The sequence below is a fragment of the Microtus pennsylvanicus genome, chromosome 9 (genome assembly GCF_037038515.1).
Source record: "Microtus pennsylvanicus isolate mMicPen1 chromosome 9, mMicPen1.hap1, whole genome shotgun sequence".
In the NCBI taxonomy this organism is placed as follows: domain Eukaryota; kingdom Metazoa; phylum Chordata; class Mammalia; order Rodentia; family Cricetidae; genus Microtus; species Microtus pennsylvanicus.
Window position 1 is genome coordinate 80600853 of NC_134587.1, and position 12114 is coordinate 80612966.

A 12114-nucleotide genomic window follows, 5' to 3' on the forward strand; every position below is an offset into this window, starting at 1 on the left:
AAAAGCAATTATTCCAGCTCACAATTTGAAGATACAGTCCCGTAAGGCACGGTGCTGAGGCTGGCTCCGACATCTGTGGTGGGAACATGGCTCAGCTGGAACATCAGCAGTAAGGAGCAACAAGGGATGAACGCTCCACCACCCCCCCCCCACACACACACACACGCACGCGCACACACATTTTTTTTAAAATTTTATTTTCCCATTTAGTTTTTCCTTTTTTCCCCCCATTTATTCAGTCTGGCGCCCCAGTCCATAGACTGCTGCCACCCACAGTCATGGTGTGTCCTCCCACCTCACTTCATCCTCCCTGGAAACCCCATCAGTGCCAATGAGAGGAGTCCGGATCCAGTCCACACGGTAATGAAAAACCACCGCTGCTAGGATTGAGACCGGGCTGCCGAGGCAGTACTCCCACTCTCGCAGCTGAGACCCAGACTGCCGAGAAAGTCAGAGCTTGTTGGGCGTCAGAGAAGTCACGTAGGTGTCTCCTAAATTGGAGCATAATTGGGATTTTCTGAGCGTCTCCAGGATGCCAGAGAGGCTATCTATACAAAACAGATTTTCAACCGTCAGAGGCCCAGGCTGTTGGCTCAACTCTTTAAGGCAGCTGCTGGTAGCTAGGCATTGCTGGAGCTGTGGAGCTCCGACCTGGAGAAGGCAGCGCTCTGCGGGAGCCTAGAACGTTTGCAGAGTAGCTTTGGCACAATAAGGCTAAACAGTGAGTGTGGGGAACAGTGGCTTTGGTTGGGGCAATTGACGGCACGGTCACACCACCCCAGTCTGAAGGAAGCAGAGGAGAATGCTGCAACTTGCAGGAACCTGGGCCACACAAGACACATTACAGTAAGTAGTACCGGCAGTACAGAACGTGCGCTCGGCGAGACTCCAGAAGCACCAGAATCAAGAAGGGAAAATCCCTCCAGAATCCTGTACCTGCAAGGTTCACACGAGGTTGCACAGCAACAGATATGTTGGCAAAGCCCAGCTTTGTAACTGCAGAGTAAGAGGAAATCGAGGCTCATCATACTTTACCCCTCTGACCACGCCTCCTCCGTATGTACCCTGCAAGTGTGTCGCTTTCCACAGGTCAGTAAACGGCCCTTTATTTCCCACAACAGAATGCTCACTGCCTTCTCAAAATGAAATACACGACCCAATAAAATGCATCATAATCTCTATATTAACGGTCCCTCAAAATCCACCATATTTTCAATAATTTTGGCCTGGGGAAGCTGATGTCTTCTCTGTAGGCTTACAGAGCTGACGAAACCTGATGGTTCAACCAAAGGCAGTCTTTTGGGGAGGATTCCCTCGCACTCAAGAGACCAGCCTTTATGTTCTTTTCCAGAGTTCAAATGACTGGCTAACTATTCAGCAGCTAATGCTTTACCCAGACCACTGATTTTAGTGTGAATCTCATTGAAAAATACCCTCACAGAAGCATCCAGAATAATGCTTGAGCAAATATCTGACCACCAAATGTCATAATCAAAGAGACACAACATTAAGTATCAGAATACCTTTATAATTGTATCCCATCATCTCAATTATTTATTCTGCTCTCATAGCACGGTTTATGACTGTCACCACTCAAGACAGACTGCCTTCTGATAGAATCTGTAGTAGATCATCGATACTTACTAGGAAAGGGAATTTTATTACTGATTTTTCGGTCTGACTGCTATTGGTATGTGGCAGAGAAATTTATATGTTCAAACATTCAACCAAACTCATGGTCATTCTGAAATTTTTTTGGCTGATCCCCCTCAATTTTGTGGCACTATAGGCAAATCATCTCAGAAATGTCTTTTGCTGTATCCCTGTTCATTGCTCTTAGACCCATTTGCTGTATTCCTGAATTAATTAACTATGTCTTCCAGAACAATATAAAATGCTAATATACATAGCACAGATTGTTCTGTAACCTGATTTTATGTCTTCAAATTCTATCAGCTCAATTCATCAAATAACACAATGCCTCTTCTGCTCCTCTAAGGAGTGGTTGGCAAACATGGCAATGTGGTATTTTGATTTTTAAAATTTCTTATTTAAAAAAATCTTATTTTAAAAATATTTATTTGTTTTGATGCCTTGCCTAGTGTGTGGCTGTGTACCATATCTATGCCTAGTGTTGTCAGAGGCCGGAAGGCATTGGATCCCTTAGAACTGGAATCAAAGATAGTTGTGAGCTGCCAGAGAGGCGCTGCAAACTGAACTCAGGTCCTCTGCAAGAGCAACCAGTACTCTAAACCACTGAACCCTAAAACTGTATTTTTAAGGATTTTTTAAAAAATACTTATTAAAGATGATTTAGAAATAAAATAGGCATTTAATTTTTGTGTGGATGACTTATAAGAGACAACCATTTCAAACAGTTATCTTCTCATGCTATGCTAAAACGGGTGTTTATCTTTTTGTGAATGACATAGCAGTTCCCTCACGCTGCGCCTGCTCAGGTTGGCTTCGTGCAGTGTGACTCGTGCTGTTGGACAAAGCCGCATAGACATGTCGCTTTGATTTTCTGTGGCCGCCCTTCCGGAATTCTTAATTATGGGTGTGTATGTATAATTGCATGTGGGTACATGCATGTGGTTGCAGGTATCTGTGGAAGCCAGGGGGCACCTGATCCTTTAGAGGTCCTTTGGAAGAGCAACAAGTGCCGGGTCATTGCTCTTCCCCCCAAAATGCTTACTAAGTTGATTCTGTGTTTTGTCTGATTCTGTGTTGTCTTTGTGAAGTCCGTGGGAGAAGGAGCTCATGGAGTGGCTCACAGCCCCTTCTCCCCGCCCTTCTCACTTCCTCTGCATCTGTATACAATTGGTCCTTTGCCACCCTCTGCCTTGCCTGACCTGACCCTACCCTTTCCAGGCAATGTATGCCACCCTAAAGCCCCTAGCAGTGCCCTAGAACAGGAGCAGGTTGGGAAGAAATTGGGCATCTAGACTAAACAAAGTCTTGAAATAGAGCCTGTTGAGGTCACCACACCCTTAGTTGCCCATGCCATATTGTATTAGCTGGTACCCAGAAAAAAGACCAAACCGGTAAAGGTGAACCGTCCTCATCCCTGATCAGCGTAGTTGGAACCTTGTAGCATGAAGCTTGCGGTACCCTCGAAGGTTGGGGCAGCAGACCATGGAAAGGGGAGATAGCATAATGCATCAGTCCAGCGGCTGGCACCTGACCCGGACCTGCAGCTCATCTTTCAGTGAAAGTTTCCGAGAGAACGGACCAGGGAATCAGAAAATAAAGATAAGATTTGGGATCACAAGAACTTACACAAGCTTTGCCTTATGCCAAGCAAGCATGTTAAGAAATAGAGTATTTTATATAGAATTTGTAAGGAGAGAATGGGACAGAGTCAGCAGAAAGCTGATGAAGCAATGTTGTCAAAGAGAGAATAGGGTACCTCAGACACAGTTGCCCTAATAACCATAGCCCAAGGGTAAGAGTCGTGTTCCCAGAAACCACAAACTTAAGTCCTTTGAGGGCTTGGCCACAGCCCCAGACTGGACCTTGCCAAGTCTGCCCCAGGGCAAAAACACAGAATTAACATTCCCTTTGTCCTTTCACTGGGGACTCTGAGAAAGCCTTGGATTGGCCTGGCTCCCAGCAGGCACCAGAGGAAAACTAAAGGCAGCCGGTCCTAAGCAGAGGCACGAACATGCTATGTCATGGGATAGGGTCCCAGCACCTGTGATGACGTTCACCTTGCCAGTATCCTGTGTCAAGGGACTATTTCCTCAGATAGTCACACACTGGTTAAACCCTCTCCTCTCGGTCTTCACGGGCCTGGCACATGTATGTATTCTGAGCAATTGGATGCAACATCTGACACTGTGTCATGAGATATGAGTTATGTGATTTCCGTGAGTCTACACAGCAGTTAAATATTCTGAAATGTTTTTAAAGTGACATTTTACAATATCAACAGTAAAGTCATACTAATTATTTAACCTTTAAAAAAAAATAAGGGTCTTGCTAAATAGCGATGAGTGACCGAGAACTTAGCATATAGTTCAGGCTAGACTTCAACTTGTAACAATCCTCCTGCCTCAGCCTCCCAATACTACCATGCCTGGCTACAATTACTTAACATTTTACAAATTTTATTGACATAGAATGCTAAATAGTGAGTCAAGAATATTAAAAGTTGAGAGAAACATAGAAGGGGGACGTTTTATATAGTAATATCATAACCACACTTTTTATCTTTTTTTGTTTTTTTTTAATTGGTTCTACATTTTCATTTTGCTCTGTTCTCTCAAATGTATGCTTCTTTCCTGAGATGAAGAATTTTAATGGTCTTTGTCTTCTGAAAGAAAAAAAAAAGAGGCTTCCTTGATTATGGGTGACAGATACACTTATCTGTTAGAGGAAAAAATATTTGAGGTTTACTTAAAAAATAAAGTGGTTTAGGCCCACTTGCAGGGATATGTTGTGGGAATTCATTTAGCCAGTAGCCTTTCAGATACCAGCCCATTAAGGCGTGGTCTGAGGAACCATAGGCACAGACAGGATGTCCCTCTTTTTCCTTTCCTTGGTTAGTGGTCAAAGTTTGATTTGCAACCCCAGCTCCCACAGAACAGAGGAACCCAGCAGCTTGTATTGTGAGTGACCCCCAATAAACATTTGTTATACCTTACTGCAGACTCTTCTGGACTTCCTTTAATTATGCAACAGTGGTAGGCTCTTCTCTAGGCTCCGTGACCTCACCAAGTCATGGATCATTGTCAAGGCTTACAGGGGCAGGCATAAATTCCCTTACTGAGAGGGTCTTATGTCCATGTAGATAACTGCTGGGTACCCCTAAAATATAAGTGGAGACGTCTTGTCAGGCTAGTGTTGCAGTTCATGGGCTTTACAGTTAGGCAATACTATTGGTTGCTTTCCTCCCTTGGCAGCTTGCACAGCAGCCTCAGATACTAAGAAAACACTCCTCAGTGATGCTTTCGGGTCAGTTCCAGCTTGATTCCGCAAAGTCCTACGTTTAAAGTGTGTCAAGTCTTCAACCAGAGTCTTACCTACACCTTCTGGGAGGCAACCAAAGGCTAAAGCAATAACTTATAGTTTGTTATTGTTTTTTTGTTGTTGTTCTTTTTGAGTCTCTTGTACTGCCCTGAAAATAACTCAAAAGGAAATTTCCCATGCCTGGCATTGGGTTTTTTAATGAATCTTGGGGTCGGGGGGGCTTTATCACCCTAAATAGCATGTTTACTCAAACTATATACCTATTTGTTTGTATGCATATACATACATTTATAAAAACTATGTATGTATCTCTAAGTAAATATAAAATAATGTGATTACCTAAGGATCTTTTTAAACAATCTTAGTGTAATGTATGTCTCCTCCCCCCGTATTGCTTTCCCACCCCCTTTCCTAGTTATAACCTACTGCAATTTCTCCATTTTTCTCCTCATAGCGTTTGTGTCCCACTATCCCCTCCTTTAGTATTTCTCCCCCCACCTCCCATGGTCCCTTTTTTACTTTCCTGGAAACCATTAAATAAATTCAAAACTGGTCAAAACACAAAGGGCAACAAACAGATGCCCAACACCAATGGATACGTCTACAGCTCAGGCCCAATACCTAAGGCTCAGAGGACAGAGGGGGTGAAAGATTTTAAGAGCCAGAAACCATGGGCATTGTTGGAAAATGGTGATTTCTATACAGCATGGGGAAGCTGCAACTTATAAATGTCAGACATGCAATCGCTTAAGCAAGATTTTCACAGAGACAACATCCATTGCCATGCCAACGTGGATTAGGGCTCACGGGCTCTGCCCGACATGAAGAGCTAGAGGCAATTATTGATGGTTGCTAAGAGAGGACGAATCAGGCTTTTACAGGTTGAGCCCTGGGTAGGGCATGCAATCACAGCACTCTACTCTAAATGCAGATGCATACATGCAACACTAAATGGACTAAGCAGGTAATGTGTGTGTGTCTCTCTCTCTGTCTCTCTCTGTCTCTCTCTCTCTCTCTCTTACACACACACACACACACACACACACCAATATTATGTAATAGTGAGAATTAAAGAAGAAGAGATCATGAATTTGGAGGTAAACAGAAGTAATGTAAATAAAGTATGCATTGTAGGAAATTCTGAAAACAAAAAAAAAATAAAATTAAAGAGAATTTTTATGTGAGTGTGAGTCTGAAGATATTTGGATTGTTAAGAAGGAGATAAAGAAGAGATTCATGTTTTAGGCTTTTCAGAGGTGGATACTGGATTTTTTGCAAGATGTAAATGTACAACTAATAAATAACAGCTAGTTGCTGCGATTTTCTTTGCATGAGATACAGAGTATGAAAAGAAGCTTTCAGAAAATATCTCTCAACTGACAGCAGAACTGGGGGCTGTCGGCAAATGACAGCTGGGATAAAGTATAGGAGGAAGTGATGAGTGACAGCCCCGCAGGGACTAACAAATAATGGTGACAATTAGGCTGTATCCAAGGCCAGGAAGACGCTGGGTCCCTCACCTTGGAGTAATGCGAATCCACATCATCATCTTCAAGTAGAGTGAAAGAAATGTTCGTTAGTTGTGGTGGCGATTCCCACAGCCCACGCTGCACAGAGGAAGCACTGCCAGAGAGGAGCTCCACTCGAGATGAATCTGCAGCTAATTAACGCTTCAAGAAAATTTAGGCTTCCTGGTACCGATTTCTCATTAAGATGATTCATGAAAATTTTCAATTAGGTTCCCAGTATTTTTTCAAAAATGAATTTGGGTTTGTACCTTTCAACTAAACGAATGAGTCAGTATATCATTTAGACAGGCGTAAGTTTGCATAATTATACAGTTAAATGATCCTGGGAGAGAACCGAGAAAGTAGGGCAAGTCTAAAATCCAACAGAAGTCGCTATTTCAAAGGCGGATTATCAGAACACACGCTCACGGGTCTACCTTTGACCCTCCCATCAAGAGCATGGTGAGGAAACTTGGGCTTTCCTGGTCACTGTGCCTCTACCACTGACCACCTCGGTAGAACTGGGACCCAATTCAAAGGTGAGGTAAGTGCCTGCCCAGCATGCCCAAAACCTGGGAGTTTGAGTCTCGGCACCAGAAAAGTAAAACCCCGAAATAAAAAATAAAGGAATCACCATAGTAACCCAAACCCCGATATTTCAGCTCTAGTACCACTAGGAGCCAATCATTCCATTAGTGAAGCAAAGTTCTCACAGTTTGCAGCCTCGTTGTTTTCACGTGCAAAGGTGATGTTAGCAGCCGTGCTCAAAGATGCTGTGAGCAGGGCATGCGATATTCCCGTAAGACAGCAACTGTAGCACAGGCTAAACACTTCATAAATGTTATTCATTATTCTGCAGTGAGACAGTTAACTTATCTATAATCAATGCTAACTTGACCTTGAAGATTACAAGAAGATAAACAAGTCATGAGTTATTATAAATACAAAGTAGCACTCATTGTTGACATCGGATCGAATCAGTGAAAAGAAATGTAAGGTTTCATTGGCAAATATTGCTGCAACACTGTTCTGTGAAGGGGAAATGGTGAATTTTAATGATTTGCCACTTTTGTTTATTGGAATGGCGTGGCTTTTAGACCCTTGGGTTTATTGACTGTTTTATGCTGTGCTTGTAAAATATGTAGTCCATGTATGCAGGACTATTTCTATTTCTGTCTACTAGTTTTCCTTGTTCCTAAAAACAGAAATGAAGGATGCCTATGACCAAAAAAAAAAAAAAAAAAAAAAAAAAAAACCAAGGAGAGAGTGAGCTGTTTCCTGTCAGCTCTTTTCCATGAAATCCCTAAGATTTCAAATTATAGTCACATAATTTGCATTTTCCCACTCTCTGTTTAAAAAAAGAAATTAAGTAATTAAGTCAAAAACTAAATTAAATCCTTTTTATAGGATAAAATTGATGTTACTATTCAAAGCTAACTTAAAATAAAATTTGATCAATGGAAAACAGAATATATTTGTATATGTATATATATATATCATATATTTTTTAATTTGGTTCAGACCCTTCATTAATGCTCCCACACTTACTTTGTAAATTTAATCTCAGGATTTTCCTTCCAGAAGCAGAAATAAGACTTTGTTCTTTCTGAAAACCACTATTTGGTTCTGTGCTTAACAAAGCACATGGCGTTTTAAAAGAGTAAATGGATTTAATGTAAGACAGAAAGGAAGGAAAGAGAGAAGGAGGGAGGGAGGGGAAAGGAAGGAAGGAAAAAATCAAGCCTTAAAGGCAAGTACTATTTTAGCCTGCCTTTTAAACTCCTTGGCACATTATAAACCTCATCTGTGTTTGACAATATAATTATAAGTGCAGTTATTATTCTTGAGATTTTTATAGTAAAAACCATGTTCTAACTCAGGTGTTCCAGCTTTAAAGAGTCAATTTTTCTTCTATGACAGTAAATATTGATATTAGCTAATATTATATATATAATATTCTATATGTATTATATACATAAGATTCTCAATGTATACATATATATCCCCAACAATCAAATTGAGGTGTAGATAGATTGGGTATTATATTCCTTGTATTTGGAGTTTAAGGTAATCAAATAATTCCCCAAAGGTCATATATCAGTAAATATAAAACCAATACTCAGCCACACGGTAGTGGTACATGCCTTTAGTCCCAGCACTCAGGAGGCAGAGGCAGGAGGATCTCTGTGAGTTTGAGACCAGCCTGGTCTACAGAGTAAGTTCCAGGACAGCCAGGGCTGTTCAAACAAAACAACACTTGTCCCCAAGTTTGCCTACCTCCCAAGGCAGGCTCTTCAGACTTGTGAGAGATAGCTATTGTGATGCAAGAACGTGGCAAAGTGAGTTGGAGGGAAGAGGCGCTACTAAGAGGTCATGCTTGTGTGGGAAGTTAAGGCAACTGAGCCAGAGCGCTGGTGCTGGGTTAGATTGGGCAGAGTCCTAGGAAAGGTAAGGTACTAAGGCAGAAAACTCGGTTGCACGGAGCAGACAGCTAAATCGGTAAAGTGCTTACTTTGCAAGCATGGGGAGTTGACTTCAGTCCCCAGAAACTATATTTAAAAAGCTAGGCTGTAATCCTACCTCCAAGAAGGCGGAGAGGAGGATCCCTCCAGCTGGCTGCCCAGACAGGTCTAGCCAAGTCAGTGAGGCACAGGTTCACTGAGAGGCCTCATCTCAAAATAATATATTGAAGGGCAACTGAGGAAGATACCAGTGATGACCTTGGCTTGCACACGTGTGCGTGCACCAGTGCCAGGGATGGAAAAATGCCAAAGTCATGGCCGCATAATTTGTCATCCAAATGAAGTCACTTCTGAAAGCGAAAAGGGACACTTAAGACTATATCAGGATGATAACACAAATGAGAAGTATCCAGGGTCAACTAGAACATGGCCACCTTCCCCATGTTCCTTTCTTGCTAGTATTTGTTTTTATTCAATTTGTTTTTGTTTCTTTTCTCTCCTTCACTTCCCTGTGTCTCTGGCTGGCTATTTTCTATGTATCCATCATTTGCCAGTTGTTTTGAGTTGGGATCTTTGCTCAGTGCCTCATATTTGAAACCAATGCTATAAAGTACCAGGTCCTCTGCCGCAGCAGCATCCTCTAAAGCTTTAAAACTTACCCCAGAAGGCAGTGGAAAACAGGCATCTCCCACAGGGTCTCAGTCAGGAGCGGTTTAGCTCAGCTCATGAGATTGTACTCAGTGGTTTCTGAAAAACAGGCCCCAAACTACTTACTCAGTGAGGTATATAGGCTCCTGACATGGCTTCCAGGCTCTCAGGAATCCATCACTGAGACACAGAGAAGAAAGTCACAGTGGCTTTCCTTAGTCCAAAATTACATTCATTCCAGTTTATTCTGATAAACAGAGGTGAGACACTGTGCTTAAATCCTAGCCCCCACAGCCTAATGGTGGAGCCCTAAGGATGGGGTCAAGACCTTTTCGAAGGAATCCAAAGAAAGCTTTTTCTTTACACCCTCGGAGAACATGGCCAAAAGATGCCTTCTAGAATCAGAAAGCCAGCACTAGACATCACATCACTGGCATCTGGGTTCTTGCTTAGATGGTTTTTTTTTTCTTTGTTTTGTTTTGAGACAAAGTCTTGCTACAGGGCTCAAGAGTAGCCTCCGATTCCGTCTCTTGTCCTTGGCTTTTGCAGTGCTAGGATTACAGGTGTGTGCAACCATGCCCGATTAGCTTCAATAAATGAAGACTGCCAAAGAATCTGTGTGCATATGTTGTCACTCAGCTCTAACAAAATAAGTGAGAGACCAAGTGCAAACAAAGTTAATTTGCTAATTCTTGAAATACCGGGAAGTTTTTCTGAATTTACTGCTGTATAGTTGTTGTGTTTTATTTCACAATGTAAAATCCTGTTGTTAATATTTTTCATTTTGAATAAATAATTAAAGATAATACAGACTTCCTAAACAAGAAATCAGTAGAAATCAATATATAGCAAATGTAGCAAAACATAGACTGTTTAGATTTACAAATCGGCTCGATGTGTTATGTTAATAATGAGAGAATCAGAAAAGAGATGGCACAATTAGAACTGACAATTGAGAAGAACTTAATTAACAAAAGCAAGCAGAGTGTGGACAAGTGGATTAGTGTGGTTGTGATGATATTTAATATTGATTGTCAAGCTGACAGGTTCAAGAATTACCTAGGAGACCAACATCCAGGCACGCCTGTGAGGGGGTTTATAGATTGCCTTGAAGAGGAAAATCACACACTAAATGTGAGCAATGCCGTTCCATGGACTGGGTTCCTGGCAGAATAGAAAGGAGAGGGTGAACTGAGCACAGCATTCATCTTTCTTTGCTTCCTGGCAGTGGACGGGCTGTGAGCAGCAGTCATGCCTCCCCCACCGTGATAGACTGGGACCCTACAATCAGAAACCAAAACAAGTCCTTCCCCCATTAATTTTCTTTTTTCAGCGATGTTATCACAACATCATGAAAAGTGATATGGCGCCCGAGAGATGGCTCAGAGGTTAAGAGCACTGATTGCTCATGCCAAAAAACCCGGGTTCAGTTCCAAACACCCACACGGTGGCTCACAGCTGTCTATAACTCCTGTTCCAGGGGATTTGTATTCTCTTCTGATCTCCACAAGCACCAAGGAGACATACAAGCAGGCAAAGTGTTCATACAATAAAAATAGATGACCTTTAAAAAAAATAATTGAAAATAAAAATAATACAGCAATTGACCTTTATGCAAAGAGAGGCGGTGGTCATTATCTCCCATGTGCTGTGGCTTTGTGTCAAGCTAACAGAGACAGAACCGACACCCCTAGGTTATCTTTGGCCTCCTAATCTTCTTCCTAATGCGTACACCAACTAGAATCCAGAATGCAAAGAAGTTCATTGACGTGAATTGGAGATGACCTTCCTACAAACCAGGCTACAGAGTAGATCTGGAAGAGCAAATAGACATACCCGACATGGAGAATTATTCAAGTGAGCTGGAGATCTCTCCGCTTTGATGAAAAGATTCCAGAGCTATTGCATATAATTTACACCTTTGTACTCAGAATGGTCACCAGCAAGTTTGAAGAAATACATGTTGGCACCAAAATGTTCATAGAAATATGTCCAGATTTTGCATGAGTTATGGAGAGATTTATTTTCAGACACAACATGTCTATGTTTTAGGTCAAAGCAATTCAAAATGATTCTGAATCTTGGATATGCGTATTTTATATCAAGTGTTAGCTACATTTAGAAGTATACAAATGGGGCATTTTTTAATGATAGACGCACACATGACCATCCCTATACACTTACCTCTTTTCGAATAAGTGACATAAACTGGGATGTTTCCTTTTGCTGTACTGTTTCCTTCCCTACACCAAACCCCTAAGTCAATTTCCTCACAGCAATGGTTGGAGGGAAATCAAACTCTAATGCTGCTACTTTGGTTTATTTTAAACATCTAGCCTGAAATACAATGTTGCAGGGCATATAAGACAATATTTTGCATTCTCTTCAATATCTCTGGAAACAGATTTTGTGTTCTTCTAAAATGAGACATCCCATTATATAATTGTCACATGTTTTCTATATGAAGGAAACATTATGGTAAAAAAATAATCGCACACACCACTGTCTACTTAAGATGGAACTTC